We start from the raw sequence: 15,005 nt of genomic DNA, 5'->3' as shown, positions 1-15,005 counted from the left end.
TTGCATTTCCTTTAAATTTAGTTTCATAATTCCAATTTGTGAAATTTTAAGATGAATGAAAACACAGCTAGACAAAGAGAAAAAACAAAGACACAGCTGAAAATAGCTAACTTTCTGTCCTTTTCACTCTGTAGCAGCGTATACACTGAAGAGAGTTGATGTTACGTTACGCCAGGGGTGTCAAACTCCAGTCCTCAAGGGCCGCTGTTCTGCAGTTTTTAGATGTGCCACAGGTACAAAACACTGGAATGAAATGACTTAATTACCTCCTGCTTGTGTAGATCAGTTCTCCAGAGCCTTGCTAATGACCTAATTATTCTGTTCAGGTGTGGTGCAGCAGAGGCACATCTAAAAGTTGCAGGACAGCGGCCCTCGAGGACTGGAGTTTGACACCCCTGCGTTACGCTAACCTGGTGTGGCTTTAGTTGTGATGTATTCAATGAACCACAAAAAAAGTGGATTTTTGAACTCGTTGGGACAGACTGCCCTTAGCATCCACATGCAAAATATTGTGAACAAATATACAGAATAAGTAGTTTGAGGACTTACTTTTGGGGACATGATGATGCTATGACCAAGACAACCTGTGGTGAACAGTAAAAAACACCATCAGGAATCAGATTTTAAATGTATGACTTTATTTATTTATTCCCCCACACGTCAGATTAAGGTTTCTTACAAATCTTTTCTGGCTGCAGTAAACTTCCTATCCTCTCCCCGGCAGTGAGGCAGGAATCTACGCCAGCTGGTTGTTCTTTGACCATTTCCTCGGCCACCGCCGCCGTTTGGACGGATGGAGACGTTTCAGTGGACTCGTCTGGAACGACGCCGACGCCGTTAGAAGGTGGATCCGTTTGGATCTTCTCATCGGGATCTAAAGGTAAGAGAAAACTCAAGTTTTTAAGGAAGCATTGACACCAGATTTTATATTCCTACTGAGAAGCCTTTGCAAAACAATAAGGAGGCATTTTGAGGAGATACATTTATCCAAAAACAATAATAATTTTAAATTCGTTTTAACTAGTGCATCCTGCCATACTTACATCGGGGATATTCTGTGTTTTACAGGCTTAAAGTGCCATTTTATAGCACAATCAAAAAACTATGTTAACTTAAATTGTTTTTAAAAAGAGAGATAAGAGATAGATAGATAAATCTTTATTGTCATTGTCACAAGAACAACAAAATTTAAAAGGTGCCATCAGTGCTTAAAAACAAAAATACGCAGATACAGTAGGTCAGTATGCTCTCTATGGAGCACTTGTAGAAGGACACCAGCAGCTTCTCCTTGATGCTGTTCCTCCTGAGAACCCTCAGGAAGTTCAGTCTTTGCTGGGCCTTTTTTATCAGCTCCAAGGTGTTCATGTTCCATGTGAGGCCCTGCTCAATGTGGACCCCCAGGAAATGGAAATCAGCTACCCTCTCCACACATTTTTCCCCAATGGTTAGTGGTGTAATGTCCATTTTATTCCTCCTGTAATCTATTACGAGTTCTTTTGTCTTTGAGTTGTTGAGGAGCAGATTGTTCTCCCTGCACCACTGCAACAGCCGCTCCACCTCACCCCTGTAGGCGGACTCGTCACCTCCTGAGATGAGCCCCAACACTGTGGTGTCATCAGCAAACTTGATGATGGTGTTGCTGTGGTGGGCAGAGGTGCAGTCGTATGTGTACAGACAATAGAGCAGGGGGCTCAGCACACAGCCCTGTGGAGAGCCAGTACTAAGGCTGAGGGCAGTGGATGTATGTCTTCCCACCCTAACTCTCTGCTGTTGGTTGGTCAGGAAGCTCAGAATCCACATGCAGGTGGAGTGAGGGAGGCCCAGGTCCCCCAGTTTGTCCACCAGTCTGTGAGGGAGGATGGTATTAAAAGCAGAGCTGTAGTCCACAAAGAGCATCCGCACATAGCTCCCCTGCTGCTCCAGATGTGACAGAGTAGCATGGAGGGCCGTGATCACAGCGTCCTCTGTGGATCTGTTGGCTCTGTAGGCGAACTGGTGGGGGTCAAAGCCAGGAGGGAGAAGTCCTGTGATGTGACCCCGGACCAGTTTTTCAAAACACTTCGTCACCACAGGGGTTAGTGCCACTGGCCGGTAGTCGTTGAGGCAGGAGATGTGAGGTTTCTTGGGTATGGGGACTATGGTGGAAGATTTCAGGCAGGATGGGACTGTAGACAGGGCTAGGGACTGGTTGAAGATCCTGGTGAAGACTCCAGCCAGCTGATCGGCGCAGTCTTTCAGGACACGTCCAGGGACGCCATCAGGTCCAGCAGCCTTCCTTGGGTTGACAGCCCGCAGTGTGCGCCTCACCTCGTGCTCCTCTACAACGAGGAGTGTGGTGTTGTGGGTCGCTTGGTGTAGTGTGGCTGCCTCTGTTGGCTTCACCTCAAAGCGGGCAAAGAAGAGGTTCAGCTCCTCTGCCAGCGTGGCGTCGCCTTCCGCAGCTGTGAGGTTGGTCCTGTAGTTGGTGAGATGCTGGATTCCCTGCCACACCTGCCTGCTGTTGTTGCTGTCAAGGTAGCCCTCTATCCTCCTCCTGTAGTCAGACTAAGCCATTCTGATGCCGCTCTTCAAGTTAGCTCAAGCTGTGCTGTAGACGGTCCTGTCCCCAGACCTGAAGGCGGTATTCCTGGTCTATAGCAGTCGCTGGACCTCCTGAGTCATCCAGGGCTTCTGGTTTGGGAATACCCGGATGCGTTTATCTACAGCTACAGTGTCAATACAGTTCTTGATATAGCACAGTACACTGTCTGTAAAAACCTCCAGGTCCTGATGTTCAAAAACATCCCAGTTTGTCCTGTCGGAACAGTCCTGCAGCTGCTGTGTCGCATCCTGGGGCCAGAATTTGATGGTTTTGGTGATGGTTGGAGCAGTTTTCCTGAGGGGGGCATAAGCAGGAATTAAATGCAGGGACAGGTGATCCGACTGACCCAGGTGAGGAAGTGGTCTAGCCCTGTAGCCTAGCTTGATGTTGGAGTAGACTTTGTCCAGAGTGTTAGCCTCTCTTGTAGCACACTTTACATGCTGGTGGAACTTGGGGAGCGCCGTCTTCAAGTCTGCATGGTTGAAGTCCCCCTCTGTGATGTGCACAGCATCTGGATAGATGCTCTGCAGATGGCAAATGCTGCCATGCAAAAGTCCAATAGCTGTTTTAGCATTAGCATCCGGTGGTATGTAAACAGCGGTTACCATGACTACGGTGAACTCTCTGGGGAGGTACAGTACAGACCAAAAGTTTGGACACACCTTCTAATTCAATGGGTTTTCTTTATTTTCATGACTATTTATAAGGCAATAAATTCCACTTATTAACCTGACAGGGCAGGTTGACCTATGAAGTGAAAACCATTTCAGGTGACGACCTCTTGAAGCTCATCAAGAAAATGCAGAGTGTGTGCAAAGCAGTAATCACAGCAAAAGGTTGCTACTTTGAAGAAACTAGAATATAAGGGGTATTTTCAGTTGTTTTACACTTTTTGTTTAGTGCATATTTCCACATGTGTTATTCATAGTTTTGATGCCTTCAGTGTGAATCTACAATGTCAATAGTCATGAAAATAAAGGAAACTCATTGAATTAAAAGGTGTGTCCAAACTTTTGGTCTGTACTGTATAATGGTCTGCATCTAACAGTCACATACTCCAGGTCTGGGGAGCAATGGCTGATGACAGTCGCTGTGTTAGTAACCAGGTGTTGTTCACGTACATGCAGAGCCCTCCTCCTCTGCTCTTACCGGACTCTTTCGTTCTGTTGTGGCGTTGTACTGTGTAGCCTGCTAGCTTGATGGCAGAGTCCGCTACATCTGGATGCAGCCAGGTCTCCGTGATCAGAAGACTACAGCTGTCCTTCACTGCGCTGTGAGATGCAGCCTGTAGTCTCAGTTCATCCATCTTGTTTGCAGGGGATCTGGCGTTCGAGAGAAACAGGCTGGGGAGCGGTGATTTGTGTAGTTGCCTCCGTAGCCTATTTAGCACGCCGGCCCTGCAGCCCCGCTTCTGCTTTCTCTCTCTACGCCGCCGACGCTTCCTCCCTGCTGCAATGGTAAAAATGCTACATATAAGAAGTATTACTTAAAAGAAATTTGATTTCGGAATTTAACGCCTTGAAATTGGGCCTCCGTCTCTTTAAGAAACTCCACCTTCCGTAAGTGAGTCATCACAACATGGCTCCTATTAACCCTTTAATGTTTTTACCAGCGTTTCACTGATAAGTAGCTGCTATAATTAGCTCAGCAGATGAAGAGATCAACCAGGTGTTTGCTAATTGCTGCTGGCTAGTCTGAAGGAGCTGAGAGGGGGAGGAGCTGTGTCCTTGAAGGCAGGACTAGCCCCAACAAGGCATTTTACACAGCTGCATGGTTGCCATAGAGATTTAATGATTTCTCCAACATGCATGAAATAATCAAAGTAACACTCCAGGTATGTTTTTTGATTATAGCATGATGTAAAGCTCAGAAAAGCTAATTTTATGTAATACTGCTCCTTTAAAATATGTTCATGAATTCCTGATTTTTCCATAAGAGTGTGCCTAGCAGTGTTTCCATTTACCTTAAAATTGTGCAAATTGGAATTACGCTTAATGGAAACACAGTAATTTCGAAGAAAAACTCACATTTTCCAATTAACAAATATTGCATTAGGGTGACGTTTTAAATGTATCAAAATTTTTTTTTTTTTTTGCAAAACTGCAACAGAAACTTTTCACATCAAGCGAGTCACATGATCAACAACCGGATATTACTACTGGCAGAAATGACGAAGAAGATGACAGGAAAGTGGAAGGAGGAGGTTGGCTCTGCATGTTTTCTAATTGAAAAAAAATTAAGCTTTTGATCAAATGGAAAAACCACAATTGAAAAATGTTGACAAATCTTTGCACAAATTTGTAATAGAAACACAGCTAGTGTCTCTTTTTACATTTTCTATGCTTTTTGCAAATGACAAAAATAATCTTTTCAGTCTTTTATCACCTGCAAACACTTTTTCTTTAAAGTAATAATAAAAACATTGTCTAGTTTTAAATTGTGAACATACACGGTGCCCAGGCGACAGAGTTATCTGCTGCAGATGAAGTCTTCCTGCAGGGTTGACATTCTTCTTCTTTTGAATTTGCTTCAGCTTTGGAGTCCAGGACGACATCAGGAGGTTCAGATACTTTTACCTCCAGCTTTGAATCGGGTTTAGAAACCGTTGATTCGATTAAAGTCTTCGGTGCGGCAGAATTAACTCCTGCAACATCATCGCCTCGCGGCTCAGAGATTGGAAAATCCACCAGAGTTTTCAAGGTCGAAGGCTGACCACCGACTGCTGACGTCTCCGCCTCGAGGTTTATCTTGATCTCACTGGCCTCTTCCAGACGCTGCTTTAGATCCTTCACACTACAAATCACAAAAGACACATCAAAACTGCTAAATACTATATGATATAATGAAAGAATCCTTCCTGACTGAATATTTAAACATAATTAACTTTCGTTCTCATCTCTGATTCACAAAGTGATGCTAAAGCAATCAATATTTGTCATTTTATTGGTTTGATCTCTATTAAATAACTTTAAATTTCCTAAAAAGATGCAAAGAAATTAGAGCTGCAACTATTATTTTAATTGATTACTCTACTGTTTTTTCCTCACGATTAATCAATTATTCTGACGATTAATTGATTAATCGGGTATACAAAATGCCGCATTCAATCATTTTTTAAATTTAAAATTAGAAATATACTGCTCAAAAAAATAAAGGGAACACTTTAAGTGTTAAACACCTGTTTAAGTGTTCCCTTTATTTTTTTGAGCAGTGTACATTAACAATGCAAATAGACAAATAGTTCTTTAATAAGAAAACATTTTTGTCTAAATTGCGATAAATTAACTGGTAATTGGATCGCAAAAGGTGTTTAAAATTAGTTTTTGTTTATTTTTTTCTGCAAATTTGAAGTAGGTGAAGCTAAAACTATAAAACTTTGCCACTTCAGGAGCATTTTTACAGACACAAGTTAAATCTTAACGTAAATGTAAACTGTATATATATTTTGCACAATTTCAGGTTTAATTACTGCTCTGACTGTGTTGTTGCTTCAGCAAATCGCCGTTTTTCTCTATATTCCAGTTAACAACTAATCAATTACTAAATTAGTTGGAAATACTTGAATAATTGATTGAAAACAATGAATCCAATAAATTACTTTAGCCTTAAACAAATAGTTTATGTTCTGAAAGATTTCTAATTGTTAGGAAAAATAAAATTTTAAGAATCAGGCCACTGACATCTCTACGAACTTCCTCTGCTTCACAAACACATAAAAAAATGTTAACACTCACCACTCAACACGTCCAATCTTTCCCCTGTAGGGATGAAATAAAAATAACTTGGTGACAAGATCCTTCTCAGCAGACTAGATCACTCTTAACACACAACAGAAATACCTAATAAATTATCTTTAGAGTCATCCCAATAGTTGGGGCGTCGGAAAAGGAAAATCGGGTCAAAAATCGGCATAAAAATGTTGCTGTGACAACATTCAACTTCAGAAACTGTGCTGTGTTTTTAATGTCTGGCTCTCAGCTACAGAAAACATACCAGGGATGCGTAGCCAAAACTTTCCTCAAGGGCATCTCCTGCAGCACCTTCGTAGCACAACTGGGAGAAACCATTTCGATGCAAATCTGCGAGAAGAAATTAAAAATGTAAAATTATTATATTTATTTATTTTTCACTGCAAATGTTATGTACTCCTAAAAATTCACATTTTTTAAAAGGTTAGTCAAGTAAATGTAACTGACTACTTTGACACTCTGAGTCCTCAATAAATTCACAATAAAGTGACTTTGTGATTCGTTTCACAATAACCAAACAAACTTTTAAAACTCATTAAGCATAATTTTTAAGACAGTTCCTGATTATAAAGTTCTTCTTTGCTAGACATCATCATTTGATCTGTTTTTTCTGGGATTTATCCCAAATATACAACCTAAAATGCAAAAACAGAGCATCAATAAATATTTAAGTTAAAGACATGACCAGAAAACATACGCGTGATTTATATTTACGTATTCACACCTACAGATTGCACGTTTTGCAATTAATTTATTGATTGAAGGCATTCAGCATCTTGAGATATAAGTAATTCTGTTAAATCTGCCTACTTGATCTTCTAATTAAACTTCTATCTACAGGTAGTTGACATAGACTTAAAGTTTTATTACAATATTTTGTGGTACTCTGGTAATAATAATAAAAGTGATGATAAAAACTATTTATTACTTCTTTGACATAGCAAACATAGCATCTGGAAAAACATACCCATTTGTAATAAAGTTCAGTTTGTATCATTAATCATATTTTCTAATTTATTGATGCTTTCGTTGAACAAACATTAAAACTAAATCCTGTCGACAGTTTAGGAAGTTTTAAATATCATTACCTGGAATTTATTATGAAAACAATAAAAATCATCATCAAAATAAGAAATTTATCACGTTAAATGATAAACGATAAATGCCCGTCCTTATTTATATCCAACAGGTAACAAATATCTTTGCTGGAAAATGATTAAAAATGGTTTAATGTTAAATATGAGAACATCAGAGGTTTATTGTGAAGAATGGAGGTGGGCTGAGTTGCTGTACCCTGTTGTTGAGCGGCACGAAGCTGATAAAACTGCCGATGGCAGCGACTTCCTTAATGATGCTCTCGATGAGATTCATATTCACTTCATAGATCTCCACGCTGACCAGACGCTTCTCCAGGGAGAAAAGCTTTGGAACGTACTGAAAACGCAAAACCAGGAGTTTGTTAAAGCAGATTGTTTTATTTGAGTATTTTTTAAAAATTCAAACTTACACCACTCGTCCATTTCATCAGAGTCCTGTACATCGTTTCCTGCATAAAATAAATGAAAAGTTAAGAAGAATATAAAGAGAAATAAGCATAAAGGTAAACAAAAACAAAGATTGCTGGAGGTTAAAGGTCAGAGAGCATCCTCAGATAATTTGCCATACCTCACTGGATCCAGGATACATGTCCTCCAGCACCAAGTGGACGCTGAGAGTGCAGTTCCTGACAGAAACCGGCTTTTTCGCACAATCTGAGACGAAACTGCAGCATGCCTCCCAGTCGCAGAAGAACACAAAGGCCTAGTGGTGGAAGGCAGCAGAAAGAAAATGTGTTTAGGGTTATATTAAAACCCAAAGGTCAGTTTAAGAGACACAAGTCAATCCCAGCTCATGTTTCCCCAACTATATCTTAAAGAAATGCATACATTTCTGCAGAGATTATGTTAATGTTGCTGCAAATGATTGTTTTTCATGTCTAATATGCTTTATTTGAGCATTTTCCTCATTATAGTTACTAATGTCTACTACACTGACTTTCCTTATAAATTAATGGAACTAGTTTCCACTATTAGTGGAGCTAATTTTTTGTTTAGGGCTTTAGCAAATTGCTAACTTTGAAAACGTTTAGCACACTTAGCTTCCCCTAAATTAATATTTCAAGGTTAGTTTTAAAGAGCTACTTTACTCGGCCGTTTGGAAACTTTCAGTTGAAAAACACGTGAAATAACATTTATTCTGTACCCAGAATGAATCGCTGTAAAACAGTAAACAGTTTAAAATTTACTGAGTCTGACCCTGGTCAATTAGGCTAAATCAACAACAAAGTTAGCAATAATCAATAGTTATAAAATCAAAACCATGAGTCATGTAGTGTTAGCTTCTACTAAATACCCTGTTAGTATAGTTCTTAAGCATTAGCTTCTGTTAAATGCCCTGTTGGTACAGTACTTTAGCATTAGCTGCGAATAAAAACTATGTTGGTATAGCACTTTAGTGTTAGCTTCTGCTTAATACCCTATCGGTATAGCATTTTAGCTTTAGCTTATAGCATTTTAGGGTTACTTTTTAAGTTTGAGGTGCCCACCACTGCCTTAATGTCATTTAGCCAACCATTATCATCCTTCAAAAGATTTAGACCATCTGTGCGGTTTCTCTCTGTACCGTGGGAGAGACCCGGTAAAGTAACTTGCAAGATCTAAGCGAAAAAAATTTGTAGTAGAGATCTTTGCAGAGTTTGCTTGATTATCAAACATTACAATAATTAACCAAAAATCTCAAGTAAGACAGCAAAAACCCAACAGATGTCTATTTGAGAAACAACTTGTTGCATGTTATTTCATCTTTTGTCAAACAGGAAAGCTAATTAAAACAATAATAGGGTTTGACTTTTGTGCAACAGGCAATCGGTCTGAAGGAAGAGCTCCTTACCCTTCTCTGCAGCGGTAGCACCAAGATGTTGTAGTAGAGAGTCTGCAGGTTCTGTTTGGGGAAATAACGCCACACCAGCTTCGCTACATCCTCATGTTTGTATTTTCCTTCTGGTAAACCCGTCAGCATGACAGTGAAGAACTCAGAGCCTGGGTGGGGAGTCGTCTACGGGACGTCAAGTTCAGAGAAAATCAGAAAAACCAAAGACAAAGAAACATCTGTTCATTCATAAACACTGATTTAGAAACACTTTCAATGCCAACAGTAAGATTCTGATTTCTTATACAGGAAATGGAGCCTCACCAAAATGTCCTCTTCTCCTTGGACCGTCAGAAAACCTAAAATTGAAGTTAGAAAAATAAACACAATCAGGGAAAGTCTCCAACAGAGAGCCTGGTGTGTCTGCATCTTGATTCTCTTACTGGGGATGTTAAACCAGGGACACACAGTTGGGAAGACGTAGGGCGGGGTCATCATGGTGACCCAACACGGCGCCGTGGTGCCCTGAGGAACGCCAGATTTCATATCTGGGATTCCTGCATCAGGTAAGATCTTCTCACTGTCTGGCAGAGCTTTCAGTGGCAGCTTTGGTACTGCATAAACGACAACAACATCATACTGCATAAACGACAACAACATCTCTATTCTCTAGTGGAATAGAGAGTGTTTGGTTACTTTTGTAGAAAAACTGAAATTTGTAGAAAGTTAAACTTTTTCTTTTGTTTTAAATGATTGTGTTAATCCATTCAAATAACACTTTAAAATGTTTCTTGACTGAGGCACTTTTTCAACAGTAATTTAAATGTAGCTGTGTTTCCATTAACCATATAGTTTGGCAAATTGGAATTACAAAAAGAAATTTGGTTAATGGAAAGTTTTTATAAAAAAGTTTTGCCTCTAGGATGAAATGGAGTTTTTCTGGTCTAAATTAGTTTATTTCACAAAACTACAATTGGAAACACTTTTTTGCAGCATCACACAAGTCATTTAATCAACAACCTGATGTTACTACTGGCGGAAACGACAAAAAAAAGATGACAGGATATTTCTCATAAAAACTTTTTCTCTCTTTTCCTGCTTTTTATTGCCTTTGTCTCTTTAAAACATCTGGAAATTAAAAATCTTTAGCACATTTCAATCAACACTTCAGCTTTTATGCCTTACGTTGTGATTTCTTGAGGCTTCTTGGTATTTTCAGCCTGTTGACTGTGTGGACGAAACCCAGTCTCATCAGGCTGCACCAAACGCCGAGGCGATCTGCATCGTAAACCGTCTCGAATTCAACAAAAACCTAAAAAAAAACAACAAAAAAACAGAGATAAATCGATTAGGTCCTCCTCTCTACATGGATTTGAATATAAACATTTAAATTTAATACCTTGTTAAGAAGAGGCAGGAAGTTTCTCACATGACCGATTTTTCTCAAAGCTTTCCTGAGATCCGTGATGTCGCTTGGTGAAATGTTCTGGATGTAGATTATACTGGTTCCATCGTCTCTCATGTTCTGTCAGCGACAGCCGGAAGAAAGTTAAAACAACCACATACATCTGCTTTTCCTCCATTTTTTACTGGTGGTGCTGGTGTTTAGCCCCAGATCTTAAATCATAGTTAGTTCAGACGAAACTGGTATTTTTACGTCATTTCTACAGAGAAAAGGTTTCTCTTTACCAACCCCCCAAACCAGTCTGTTTATTCCAATCATCCTTCTTGCATCTAATATGTTTTTATTATTAGTATAGTTATTAATCCTTCTTTTTCACTCGGATTGAGTCAACTGCTCCTTTTTACTTTTGTTGTCTTTTTGTAAAAAAAAAAAAAAAGTAGAGCTGAATGACATTAGTAAATATTGACATAGCAATTTTTTTCCAACTTTGTGATGAATTTATCACAAAATAAAAATTAAAGAAATTTTCAACAGATGTCTTTAATACAACCCCACAGCTGTCAAATTGTTGACAACTAACAATGATCCAAACTCTTTTTGTTTTAAGTTTTAATGTCTATTTGAGCAATTCTAATTTTTTGTGCTGAACAGCATCTGCAAATATTGCAGTGACGATATTAGTTGCCATTTTTTCTTCTTTCACTGTTATGTGTTTACACTAGAATGAAAAACATAAGTTTATTACTTGGCATGTATTAACCAACAGGTTTTTATATCTTATCCTCCTTTAAAAAAATCTTTACACAGGTTTGTACAAGTTGGATTTCTTGGAGAATGTAATGTTGTTGCAGCTGCCAAACTGAGCAAGGGTGTTCTTACTTTTCAGGGTCAAACAATGAAAGGCAAAACTAGACAGTTCAGTAGCATTAGATAAGGATGCAGCGAAACAAAGTCATCCAAGAATGTTTGGGTTACTTACGAGAGGCGTTATTCCGATGAGAGATTTATAAAACCCAAGCTGAAACAAAAACAGAGCAAAAATACAACTTTACAGCACCTTTAGGTTATTTCTGGGGTATAATGTTGTTTAAATTAAGTTTTTTTTTTATGACAGGTAAATAGACATTTGACAGTATTAGTAGTTTGACAGGACTAAGGGAAAGTATTTTAATTTTTTAAATACTTACTGGTGTCATTAACATGTTTGATTCCACGATCTGGAAGAAGAGCTTCTTCGATCTGAAAGTAAGATGGCCGTGCACTGCCGCGTAGACGAGGCCAACCACTGACCGCACATTTGGCATGAGCACAAAAGCCTGAAAGAATTTTAGAAAACAAAACTCTATGAAAATTATTTAAAAAAAAATAAAATAAAAATGTACACCTTTTACAAATTTAGTCTGTTTTTGCTTAAATTTAACACTCATTTGATCATATTTTGAGACATGAGACAATAATAACCAAAGTGCAGTTTTCAGCTGATGATAGAAGCCATTCAAATCAATCGTACCCTGTGTAAAAAAATGACAGCAAACACGCCGGAGTTCCGCTTCGGTTTCTAGGCAACGGGCTGGGCTGGCTGGGGTTGCTAGGTAACGGGCTGGGCTGGCTGGGGTTGCTAGGTAACGGCGCAGTGCCAGTAAATGTGACTTAAAATTCCGGAGTTTTTTCAAACGACTTAATTTCCAGACACCAAAAAATATCAACTGGAGAGCTTGGGCTGCTTTTATAAGCAGTTCAGACCCAAATAGAAGTACAAAAACTGTACAAAATGTGAATTTTGCATAAAAAAACAGAACTTGTCTAGTAACTTCAGCCAATATTCACAAACAGAGTAAACATAGAACAGTAGCGAATCTTCCTGGGAGTGCCTGGCCAGTTTAAACATACAGAAACCTACAGAACAAGCACAGCAGCCCTCACTTCAATCAGCTGAGGCCAAAGTTCATGATTAAACAGTAAGAAACAGACTGGGGGGAAAAAGTTGAAAAACCCAAAAGAACAAAAGATATTGCCAAAAAACATCTTGATACTCAAAACCTTAGAAAAATTACTATCTAGATTTACAGAGATGGACACACTTCTGCTGATGGTTTAGCTAATTATTAGCTTGGCTTTTTAACGCTATTGCTAACTTTTAAAACGTTTAGCTCACTTTGCTTCCACTAAGACATCCAGAATGATGAGTTTCAACCAAACACAAAAACACAACCATGTGCTTACCATGCCTGTCTGAGGGATAACGTAGATGTTGTCGTGTGCGTATTGAAATTCAAATTTACAGAGCACGTTTACAACTTCCTCCTCTGTGTAGGAGCCGCCATAATCCACAGGAAGGTTTGCTATCCAGAGTAGTGTTGAGTTGAGAGCATAAGGCTGGAAGAAAAGAATAAAATTAAAGAAAAAGTGGTTGTTAAAAAAGCTGAGAAGGCAAAAAAACCTGAAAAAAATGCTTAACATCAAAATTAAAAACATAGTTGAAACTTCAATGATTAATTTAGATAATTTACATGGACAAAAAAAGTCATTTGGCTCAATGTTTTGATTCAGGCTCATGTACTAAATGAAGTTTTAGGATCATTTTCATCAATACCACAAGCTACATTAAAAAGCTTAAGGGTAAATAAATCGAGAAAATAAATCTTACTTTGGACGACAGGATGATTCCTGCAGGAACACACTCTAGATGAGGGTCAAAACAAAAATAAAACTTTAAAAATCAAAAGAAACGTTCTGTATATGTTTTTAAAAATACAAACGGGTTTCTTACTGAAATTGTGTAGCTTCAGGTAACAGCCAATCCTCTCGCCAACCGTCACAGAGGACTCAACGCGGTTCGGAGCAGCAGCTGCTGCGTTTGGAAAACAGGCGGCCGGGTTCTTCTGGGCCAGAACATCAACTTCAGAAGAGAAATGATTAGCACAGAGGACAAGCAATTGTAAATATTGCAGAAATTAAATTTGAGTGAATCATTTTTATTTTTGAGAAGAAAAATAAAAATACTGTGGATTTTTTCTAAAATCTTTTAGGGCAGGCGTGTCAAACGGCTATTTATGGCCCCATGACTGACTTTGTGCAGACCCCCCCCCTCAAAAAGTTAAACCCCTGTTTGTTTCAAAGTTGCCATTGACTAATGACGAGTGGATCATCATAAAGTGTCGTCGGTTTTTAAACCAGTCATTGTTTTTCCTTACTTTGACACTGCAATGTTGTTTTTAATGTTTGTTGTTTTATTTTCCTTCTACTCGTGTAAATGACTTTAAATTGCCTAATTCAAGCACTCACAAAATACCTGGCTGATATGGTGAAAACAAATTACAAACAGGTAATTTCCAGCATACCTTTTTGATTATTTTTGTCGTCCCCTTCAGTTTTTTGCGATGCATCCAAAGGTGTCTCAGCAGAGCTTCCTGCAGACTGCGGTTGAGTCTCCAGCCGTTTGCCATTGGTCTTCAGGTTTAGCACTGCCAGGTCTGCAGTTTCTTGAGTTGTTATTGTTGTCTGTTGACTCGGCTTTGGATCAGCAGGTTTATCCGGACTGGTGATAACTTCACTGCCTGGTTGAGGATGTTCAGGTTTAGCTGGGGAGGCATTTCTAGCGGTCACTTCATCTTCTTTGGTCTCCAGAAAATAATTTTTTCTTTTCATCGCATTATCATCTGCAATAACATCTGTTTGTTTGCTTATTTCAGTTGTTGAAGCATTTGCCTTCACAAGGCAAGCAGTGTCTTTTAAGATGAAGGCAGATTTGTCAGAATTGTCTGTTTTTGGAGTTTGACAAACCGCAGAGATATCTTCTGACATCTTCAGCTTGGATGACACGTTTATGTCCTCAGATGAAGTTTCTTCTTCTTCTTGGCTGATTTGTAACTGACTTTTATTGGTGTTAAATTGTAAGGTCTTTGCTTTAGAAATCTCAGGTTTTGAAATCTGACAATCACCTGGACTGTTTTCCACCATTGGCATTGTGGATGTAATGACTGACACAGAAAGGGAGGGTTCAGATACTTTGACGTTTGCTTGATCACATTTACTAAAGTTTCCAAAGGCCGTTCCTGAAAGTTTTCCCACTTTACCTCCTGAGAGACATCTAGTGGTTTCATCCAGCTCTTTATTTGTAGATATATTTGGAGCCTTGACCTTCACTTTTGCAACCATTTTCTTCCCTTTCATTGCTTTAGCAACAGTCTTCTTTAGCATTTTTCCAATCTTGGTTCTGTCTTTAACTGCAACTTGAGAGTCTTTGCCTTTTTTAAAAACTTTAGTTGCTGGTTTGTTTCTTCTGTCTCCTGAATCATGTTTCTTTCCGAGGCTTTTGGACTTCTTGGAATCTGGATCCATTCTTAGTTGGACTTTTGGCAAA

This window comes from Xiphophorus maculatus, chromosome 14 (genome assembly GCF_002775205.1).
Source record: "Xiphophorus maculatus strain JP 163 A chromosome 14, X_maculatus-5.0-male, whole genome shotgun sequence".
Classification (NCBI taxonomy): Eukaryota; Metazoa; Chordata; class Actinopteri; order Cyprinodontiformes; family Poeciliidae; genus Xiphophorus; species Xiphophorus maculatus.
This window is presented reverse-complemented; position numbering follows the sequence as displayed.